The sequence below is a fragment of the Mauremys reevesii genome, linkage group 4, assembly GCF_016161935.1.
Source record: "Mauremys reevesii isolate NIE-2019 linkage group 4, ASM1616193v1, whole genome shotgun sequence".
Lineage (NCBI taxonomy): Eukaryota > Metazoa > Chordata > Testudines > Geoemydidae > Mauremys > Mauremys reevesii.
This window is the reverse complement of record NC_052626.1, coordinates 5,667,941-5,677,394: the sequence shown is the minus strand read 5'-3', so window position 1 is coordinate 5,677,394 and position 9,454 is coordinate 5,667,941.

The window sequence follows — 9,454 nt, the reverse complement described above, 5'->3', positions numbered from 1 at the left end:
CTCCCCTGCGACGATGTTTTGGTCCCATGAGGCATTGCACAAACTTCCCAAAACACACTGCGGCAAGTTGCACTTTGAAATAGCTAGCCACAATGCACTGCTTTGAGCATCAATGCAGGTGCTGCTAGTGAGGATGTGCTCCATTGAGACAATGAGCATGTTGTGGCCACGCACAATCGACTTCATTAATTCGGAGGCTCGAGGTCAAATTAGATAAAGTCGACTTAATTTTGTAGTGTAGACAAACCCCGAGAGGGCTCTGTGTGGGGCATTCTGGGTGCAGATGGCTCAGTGGGGGTCTGGATGCGGGGGGATCTGGATGCACAGGGGCTTGTTGGGGGGTTCTGGGGGAAATGGTAATGGGACTCTGCAGGGGTCCAGGTGACGGTGGTTGCTGCCCAATGGGAGGGAGGGGGCTGGGTGTGGGGAGGATAGAGTTTGGCAGAGGGATCTGAGTGTGGGGGGATCATCAGGGGGTCCAGATGCTGGGGGAGTGGGGCTCAGTGGGGTGGGGATCCAGGTGCAGGTGGCTCATTGAGGTGGTCCAAGTGCAGAGGGAGTGGGGCTAATTGGGGTGTGGGGGATTTCTGAGTGTGGGGGTGGTGAGGCTCAGCAGGAGGGTCTGGGTATAAGGGGGTCTGGATGCCCGGGGGTTGGGAGGATGGGGGAGCAGCTCCCTGTACAGTGATCCCTCTCCCTGCAGCTGAGGAACGATGGGTGCAGGAAGCACATGGGAGGTGTGTGGGGGGGAGAGTTTGCAGAGCTTCCTACAGTCGGGGAGAAATCTGTGGGTGAGTCTCACATGGCCCCAGATGTCATGCAGGGGAAGAGGAAGTCCTGTCCTCCCCAGCCCAGCTGGGACTAGCAGCTGAGCCTGGTGCCGGGCAGGAGCCAGCAGCTGGGTCCTCCCCAGTCCCACTGTCTTCCCCACAGTGATTTACCTCTCTGCTGGCTGCCCTGGGCACCCAAAACATACTGCTGGGGAGGGTCACATGACCACTCTTATGGCTTCCCTTTGCTTCTCTGTCAAAAAGTCATTTTTCTGTGAGGAAGCTCAGTAGTGCAGAATTCCCCCAAGAGTAAAGTGAAATCCTCAGACCCCTTTCTCAGCTGCCACCTCACCATGGACGTCCTTCTATGGATCTGGGCCTTAAGCAGGTAGGCCAAGATTGGGGATCATGCGCTGGAACTTATTACGATTAGCTAGAATCCTAGCCATTGCACTCTGCTCTGATTTCAGGACGCTGATTGAACGAGCTAGAATGTCAATGAGTGAAGTCTTTCAACCCTTAATTTAGATTGCCACAAAAGCATGGACAAGATCTCTCTCTCTCTCTCTCTTTCTCTGAAAAGGAAAGAAAAAGAGCACATCCACATGTTTATTAAGTAACAGACGATTAACTTCCATGTTGAAGAAAGAAGGGCAACTAAAGCAAGACTAACCAACATAAAGGTCCAGGGCCACAGTCAATGGAGCTGTAACTCTAAACCAGGGCTGAATTTGACTCTCGACTAAGTTAAGCATGTACATAAGTGCTGTGCTGAATAAGGATGGACTGCTGAATAGGGGCTTATAAGATATGACAGCTGTATCATGATCATCAGATTTTGAGAAAGAAGCAGCATATTTAACTTGATGCCTGGAACCAATAATTAATATTTAAGTTTTAGGAGTATTAAAGAGATACAAAAAGAATTGACATCTACGCCTCCATGTCCTCAAGAAAAACTGATAAAACAGAAGAAGAGAAGGAATAATTAGGAATGAACTTCACATAAATCTGCATGTCATCTGCATAAGAACTGATCTCTTATCCATATCTTCAGATCATTTTGCTCAAAGGAAGTGTGCAGAGGCTGAATTGTAATTAGCCCAACAGAGAACCCTTTGTGGCATCAGAAGAAACATACCATTCGAGATCAGAAAGTATCATCTAACCCAGCTGAGTGCAATGGCGGTCAAAGCTAGCTGGATTCCAAATGATTTGGAGCAAATGCAAGATCCATTGCAGCGTAAGAAGCTAAAATAGTCAGTTGTAAAGAGATGGTGGCCTACCTGTTATCATGAACAGTGAGGAGTGGTGTTGTTCATATGCTGAAATGTGATCAAACCACAGAATGAAAACACACAGAAAGAGAACCATTTGGCTACAGCTCATCCAGCCACTTTAGCAAGAAAGGGTAAATCAGGCATCAATCAATGCTGGAGAGTCCATCAGAATCTAATGGGTTGTTTTAAGAACTGGGGTTACAGTGGACACATCTAATGGGGCTGGCATTATGCCAGTGCTCAAAGTCAAATGCACAATCACAGTAATAAATGTGGCAGATCGTTGAAGGGTGTCAGTGGGGCAGGTCTCAAAAGTGTGTTGTGCTTGCATGACTTCATCAAGCGCCATCAAAACTGCAAAACCTTGGCCCCAAATCAATTTGTGTAAGTAGGCTGCCCCTTGCCAGACTGAGATTTGAGGGTCTAATTGGCCTTCAGGGCCCTCCTCCTTATCCACAAAGAAAAGGGCAAAGAAACATATATCAGAAGAAACATCTAATGTGTCCACTGCCATTAGGAAAGGGAAACTGAGTAGAGGTTATAGTTTCAGCTCTTCCCAATCATGAGCAATGGTAGTTGTGTAAATACCTCTGCTACTTCCACAATTAGGGACCATTAGATCATCCAGTCCAAACTCTACATGTCTATCAGACTTCCTTAAATTTCACCTGATTTACCCCTGTATTGAGCCCAATAACCTGTGTTGGACTAAAGAATATCTTCCAGAAAAGCATCCACTCTTGATCTGAAGACAGTAAGAGATGGAAAATCCCCCCCTCCCTCACTTAAGGATCTGCTTAAGTACTTTTCTTGAATCAGGACCTAAAGGTTAAGTCCTGCTCCCATAGAAGTCAATGCATGTTTTGTGATAGGCACAACACGTCATCCCTTTGGGATTCTGGCGCTGTCTCTAAAGCACAGAATTAGCTGTTCTGATTCATAGAATCATAGAATATCAGGGTTGGAAGGGACCTCAGGAAGTCATCGAGTCTTGGATCTGTCTGGAGAGGGACAGCAGATCCAGAGCAGGTGGGCCTGGCAGAGCTAGCTCCGTATGAAACTCAGAGTGAGACATAAAAAGGAAACTAACAGAAGAACGGGGCTCAGTGTCAGAGAAAGCAGCAGTGTTGTGTCAGGTTTGCCTATCCACTTTCATATATCAGTAGCTGCCACTGATTTTGGCAGGTAACTCCTGAGCTGGGATTGTTCACACGTGCCTGATGGGATGATCATCCTCTGTTTGAACGAGATCTCCAGCACAGCTTTCTGAGAGGTAGTCACTAGATAGCTGTTACTCAGGAATCCTAAGTAGACCTCAAATGTTCAAATAAAAAAGGGCTACACAAATTTGAGACATGGCCCACGCACATAGTTACCAACATATCACTTACACATGGTCCCTTTAGACATCACCTTCAGTCTGGCCCACTGAGTCGTACTGAATGATAGAGAGTCTCCAGGTGGGACAATGACTGAGCTAGGGAGAGTCAAAGGCCAAACAGCCACAAGAAAAAAGAGGAATATAGCAAGAGAACTAAATAGCAAGAGCTTCTCCACACTTTAGCATGCTCCTTCTCACACCTCCCTCTGGCTCCTGGGCATGTCAGTTAAATCCTCAGAGATGCTTAGGAGACTACGTAGGTTTAAGTAGCCCTAAGGTAGTCTGCTCTTGCTTGGATAGAATCATAGACTCATAGAATATCAGGTTTGGAAGGGACCTCAGGAGGTATCTAGTCCAACCCCCTGCTCAAAGCAGGACCAATCCCCAACTAAATCATCCCAGCCAGGGCTTTGTCAAGCCTGACCTTAAAAACCTCTAAGGAGATTATTCACTGCCATTTCCCAATAATCGTACACGGGAAGTGGGGACAAACTCTATAGCCACATGCAACAGACCCACTCCCCCTCATCTTGGCCATGCCATACGGATGGCTTGAGCTGGAGAGTGATGCTGTAGCAAGACTCTCCAAACCTAAAGTATCAAGGGGCCCAGGTAACAGACAAGAGGAAGTGGAATTGATCTAGTTGGTGTTGCTGAAAGCTGATGGGGTGATTTCCCCTGATTGGAATGTTAAAATCAGTGGTTATAACCTATTTAGGAAGGATCAAGTCGGTGGGAGGGGGAGTTGGGGAGTGTCAAAAATGGCATTATCTGTTTCCAGGTCACTGATAACTTAGAGGAAAATGATCCTAATGCTTATTGATCAATGTCCTAACAGATGAAGCACAAGCTGGGGCATTAGTTGGTGTCTGCTACAGACCCCAAGTCACACTAGCTACTTGTACACATATCTGTAATGTGTCGGAAATAAAGCTGGGTGATTCTGGGGGACTTCAATTTGAGTGACACATGCTGGAGGTCTAATGTTCCCAGTACCAAACGTCCTTGGAATTTCTTATTATATACCAATTTCCTAACTCAAAAAGTGTCGCAACCTACACAGGGAAATTCTATATTAGACATCATCTTGCCTGATAAAGAGGAACTGAACAGAGAACTAAAAATTAATGGTAGCTTATGTACAAATGATCATGACTTGATCACATTTATAATGTGCAAACAGAATAAAGTGCAGACCAATGATATATATACTTGGTGGTTTAAGGGGACCAATTCCACATAGCTGAAAACAATTATGAGCCAAGTCACTTGGGAGGAAGAATTTAATCAGAAAAACTGTGAAAGATAATTGGGATTGTTTAAGGACACATTACTAGATGGCCAAAAAGCCACAACTCCATGATTGAGGAAGAAAGCTGTATTGGTTATTAAAATCTGACCTGGTTAAGAGGGGAAGTGAAGACATCTATAAAATATATGTACATATATAACAAATGAAATAAAGGGGAAGTTGATAATAATGAATATAAATCAGAAGATAGGAATTGCAGAAAATTAATAAGGGAAGCAAAGGGACACAAGGAGAAATCTATGGCTAGCAGAGTTAAGGACAATAAGAAGGAAGTTTTTTAAGTATGTTAGGAACAAAATGAAGAAGTCTAACAATTGTATTGGTCCATTACTAGATGGAAATATTAGAACTATCAATAACATTGCCAAAAAGGCAGAAATGTTCAATAAATATTTCTGTTCTGTATTTGAGAAAAAAAGAAACAGATGATGGCGAAGTTTGCAGATGCTAAAAATTACTCAAGATAGCTAAGTCCAAAGCAGACCGTGAAGTGTTACAAGGGGGTCTCACTAAACTGGGTGACCGGGCAACAAAATGGCAGATGAAATTCAATGTGAATAAATGCAAAGTAAAGCACATTGGAAAACATAAATCCCAATTACACATATAAAATGATGAGGTCTATGTTAGCGGTTACCACTTAAGAATTATTTTGGAGTCACTGTGGATAGTTCTGTGAAAAGATCCATTCTGTGTACAGCAGCAGTAAAAAAAGCAACCCTAAAAATGTTAGGAACCATTAGGAAAGGGTTGGATAATAAGACAGTAACTATCATAATGCCACTATATAAATCCATGGTACGTCCATACTTTGAATACTGTTCTGGTTGCCCCATCTGAAAAAAAAAGGTTTATTAGAATTGGAAAAGGTACAGAGAAGGACAACAAATGTTAAGCGGTATGGAACAGCTTCCATATGAAGAGAGATTAAAAAGACTGGGACTGTTCAGCTTGGAAAAGACATGACTAAGGGAGGATGTGACACTGGTCAATACAATCATGAATGGGCGGGGGGAGAAAGTGAACAAGGAAGTGTTATTTACCCTTTCACATAACACAAGAACCAAGGGACACCCAATGAAGTTAATAGGCAACAGGTTTCAAACATAAGGAAGCACTTCTTCACACAACACAGTCAACTTGTGGCCAGAGGATGTTGTGAAGGCTGAAAGTATAACTGGGTTCAAAAGAAGAATTAGATATGTTCATGAAGGATGGGTCCATCAATGGCTCTTAGCCACTATGGCTAAGCCTCTGACTGCCAGATGCTGTGACTGGATGACAGGGAATGGTTCACTCAATAATTGCCCTGCTCTGTTCATCCCCCCTGAAGAGCTGGCATTGGCCACTATCGGAAGACAGGATACTGTGCTAAATGGACCTTTGGCCTGACCCAGGATGGTCATTCTTATATCATCTGATAACACTCTTTCCATTCCACTGGTATCTCAGGAGGAAGTTAAACAGCAGCTACTAATGTAAGATATTTTTAAATGAGCAGGTCTGGATAACTTGCATCCAAGAATTTTAGAAGATCTGGCTAAGGAGCTCATTGGACCATTAATGTTGATTCTCAATAAGTCTTGGGAAACTGGGGAAAATCAAAAAGACTGGAAGAAACTGAATGCTGTGCCAATATTTAAAAATGGGAAGCAGGATGACTCTGGTAATTATATGCCTGTCAGTCTGATATCAATCCTGGGCAGGATAACCAAGCAGCTGAAATAGGACTAAAGAATTAAAGGGTAATATGATTATTGCCAATCAATATAGGGTTATGGAAAATAGATCCTGTCAAACTTTATATCTTTTTCTGATGAGATTACAAGTTTGGATGATAAAGGTAGCTGTTGGTGAAAGGCATTTGACTTGGTACTGCATGGCATTTTGATTAAAAATCCTGAAAGATATAAAGTTAACACTGCACACATTAAGGGGATTAAAAGATGGCTAACAGATAGGTCTCAAAACATAATTGTAAATGAGGGAATCATTGAATGATTGTATTTCTAGTGGGATCCCACAGGGATCAGTTCTCAGTCCTACACTATTTATCATTTCTATGAAAGACCTGGAAGAAAAAATAAAATCACTGATAAAGTGTGCAGATGACCCCAAAATTGGGGAAAGTGATAAATACTGGGGACATGTCACTGATTCAGAGTGATCTGTATTGCTTGGTAAGCTGTGTGCAAAGCAAACAATATGGGTTTTAATATGGCTAAATGTAAACATATACATCAAGGAACAAAAAATGCTGGTCATACTTACATGATGGGGGACTCTATCCTGAGAAGCAGAGACTCTGAGGAAGATGTGGGGGTTGTGGTAGGGAATCACCTGAACATGAGCTCCCAGTGCAACACTGTGGCCAAAAAGGCTAATGGGATCCCTTGGATGCATAAACAGGGGAATCAAGTAGAAGTGGAGAGGTTATTTTACCTCTGGTTTTGGCAGAGGTGCAACCACTGCTGGAATCCTGTGTCCAGGTCTGATGTCCACAATTCAAGAAGAATGTCGAGGGGTCAGAGAAGAGCCACTAGACTGATCAAAGGGACTAGAAGACATGCCTTAGAGTGATTGAGCTACTTGAGACTGTCTATTTAGCTTAACGAAGAGAAGGTTAAGGGGTGACTTGATCACGGTCTACCTACACGGGGAACAAATATTCAATAATAAGCTCTTCAATCTAGCAGAGAAAGGTGTAACATGATCCAATGTCTGGAAGTTGTCGTTGGACTGGAAATAAGGTGTACTTTCACGGTTAAGAGTAATTCACCATAGGAACAACTTTGCCAAGGATCATGGTGGATTCTCCATCACTGAAAGTTTTTAAAAATCAAAATTTGGTATTTTTCTAAAAAAATCTGCTCTAGGAATTTTGGAGAAGTCCTGTGGTCTGTGTTATACAGGAGGTCAGACTAGATGATCACAATGGTCCTTTCTGGCCTCGGAATCTACAAGTCAATAAGCATTTCTTATTAAGGGTGCTTGTGGGAATAATATAAGAAAGTTTTGAGGCTTACCTTTCCCTTTCTACTGTGACTCTAAATCAGTGGTGTATTTGTCCGTTTTTATTGGCAGTGTCTGGTATGGTGGCCTTGAGGTGTCCCCACTCCACACCTGCTGAACGTCTGACCATGAATAGGAGGAGAAAGAGCCAATCTAGAGAGGATATGTTCTGTGATATCCCCCAGGCCACAACTGCCTCAGACTGTGGGCAAAGGGCTTGGCGGCCCCCTCATAACACCACCATGGAGTAAGACAGGGACTATAGAGAGTGGTTGTTGCAGGAGAGGCAAAATGACTGGGAGGCACAGTGGGAAGAGGACCAGTAGGTGCAGCGGGAAATGTTCCAGGATTTAATAGGTTTGCAGACCTTAGCTGACCTATACGTTCCAAATATCCCAGACTATTTTGCAATCCATGAAGAACTCGATGGTAGCTGCTTCCTACACTCCTTTCCATAGCATTCCACATGGCACTGTGCTGTACATCCTTACCCCTATCACTCCATGATGGGGCACAACAGGGAGAACCATAGCTAGGCATATTCCCAGCTGTGAGGACCACAGGTTGCTGGGTGTTTATGTAACCACAACGGAGTGCACTGAGCTACCATTTACATACATGCACATACATGTTTGCTGTTTACTTCCATTTTCACTTGGGATTGTAAACTTTGGTGCACCCGCTTAAGCACTGGTAATATTTGAAAAAAAACTTGTATGTGTTTGCTTGCACTTTAATTATTTTGCACACAACACAGTCCTATTTTTAGAAAGTCAGAGATCTTTATTTGTTCACGCCATGCATTTGCACAAAGAGGGAGGCAAAGACCCAAGCGTATTTGTAAGTGTACACCAAGCATTACAGAATTCATAGCAATGTATATTCTAAGGCACATAGGTCAGACACTTTTTCATGAAATCACAGAACTCTACTGTTGCTGACTGGTAAAATGCTACTTTAAAGCCTCCCTCAGCTTCATGGTTGGCTCTTCTAATAGCCCTTGTGTCTGGCTGTTCACAGCTGATCAACCTCAGTCATCAGCTTTCCTCCTTTGCATCACAGATATTGTGCAATACACAACATGCAGTGATAAGCAAGGAAACCTTTGCCTTGCTCAGATCCAAGCTAGTGAGTAAACAGCACCAACATCCCTTCAATCTACCAGAAGCACATTCAACTGCCATTGTGCACCTGCTATGCTGGTAGATGAATCTTTCCTTGGCGCCATCAAGGTGGTCAGCGTAGAGCTTCACAAGTCAGGAAAGCAAGGGGTAGGCTGAGTCCCTCAGAATCACTATTGGCATTTCAACATCGCCCGTGGTAATCCAGCTGTCAGGAAAGAATATCCCCATTTGCAGCTTTTGGAAAAGTCCTGTGTTCTTAAAGATGTTAGTGTCACGTACCTTCCCTAACCAGCCCACACTGATATCAGTGAAGCGTCCCCAGTGATCATGCACCACCATGGATGTACTCACTGGCGAGGTGGGCTGGTGCCAGCATAGAGAGGTGCGTATGCAGTTCTCCCCATTGCAGTTTGGGAGCCCCATTGCTGCAAATCCATCCACTGTTCCCGCTACTTTGAGGGGTGTTCACCCCACACCAGCCTTATAAGGGTTAAGGAAGCCGAGAAAGGGCCCATTAGTGTGACAGCCTCTCCTGGGTAGCCTTAGGCTAGTGACGCAACCTCTGACTGGAGGAT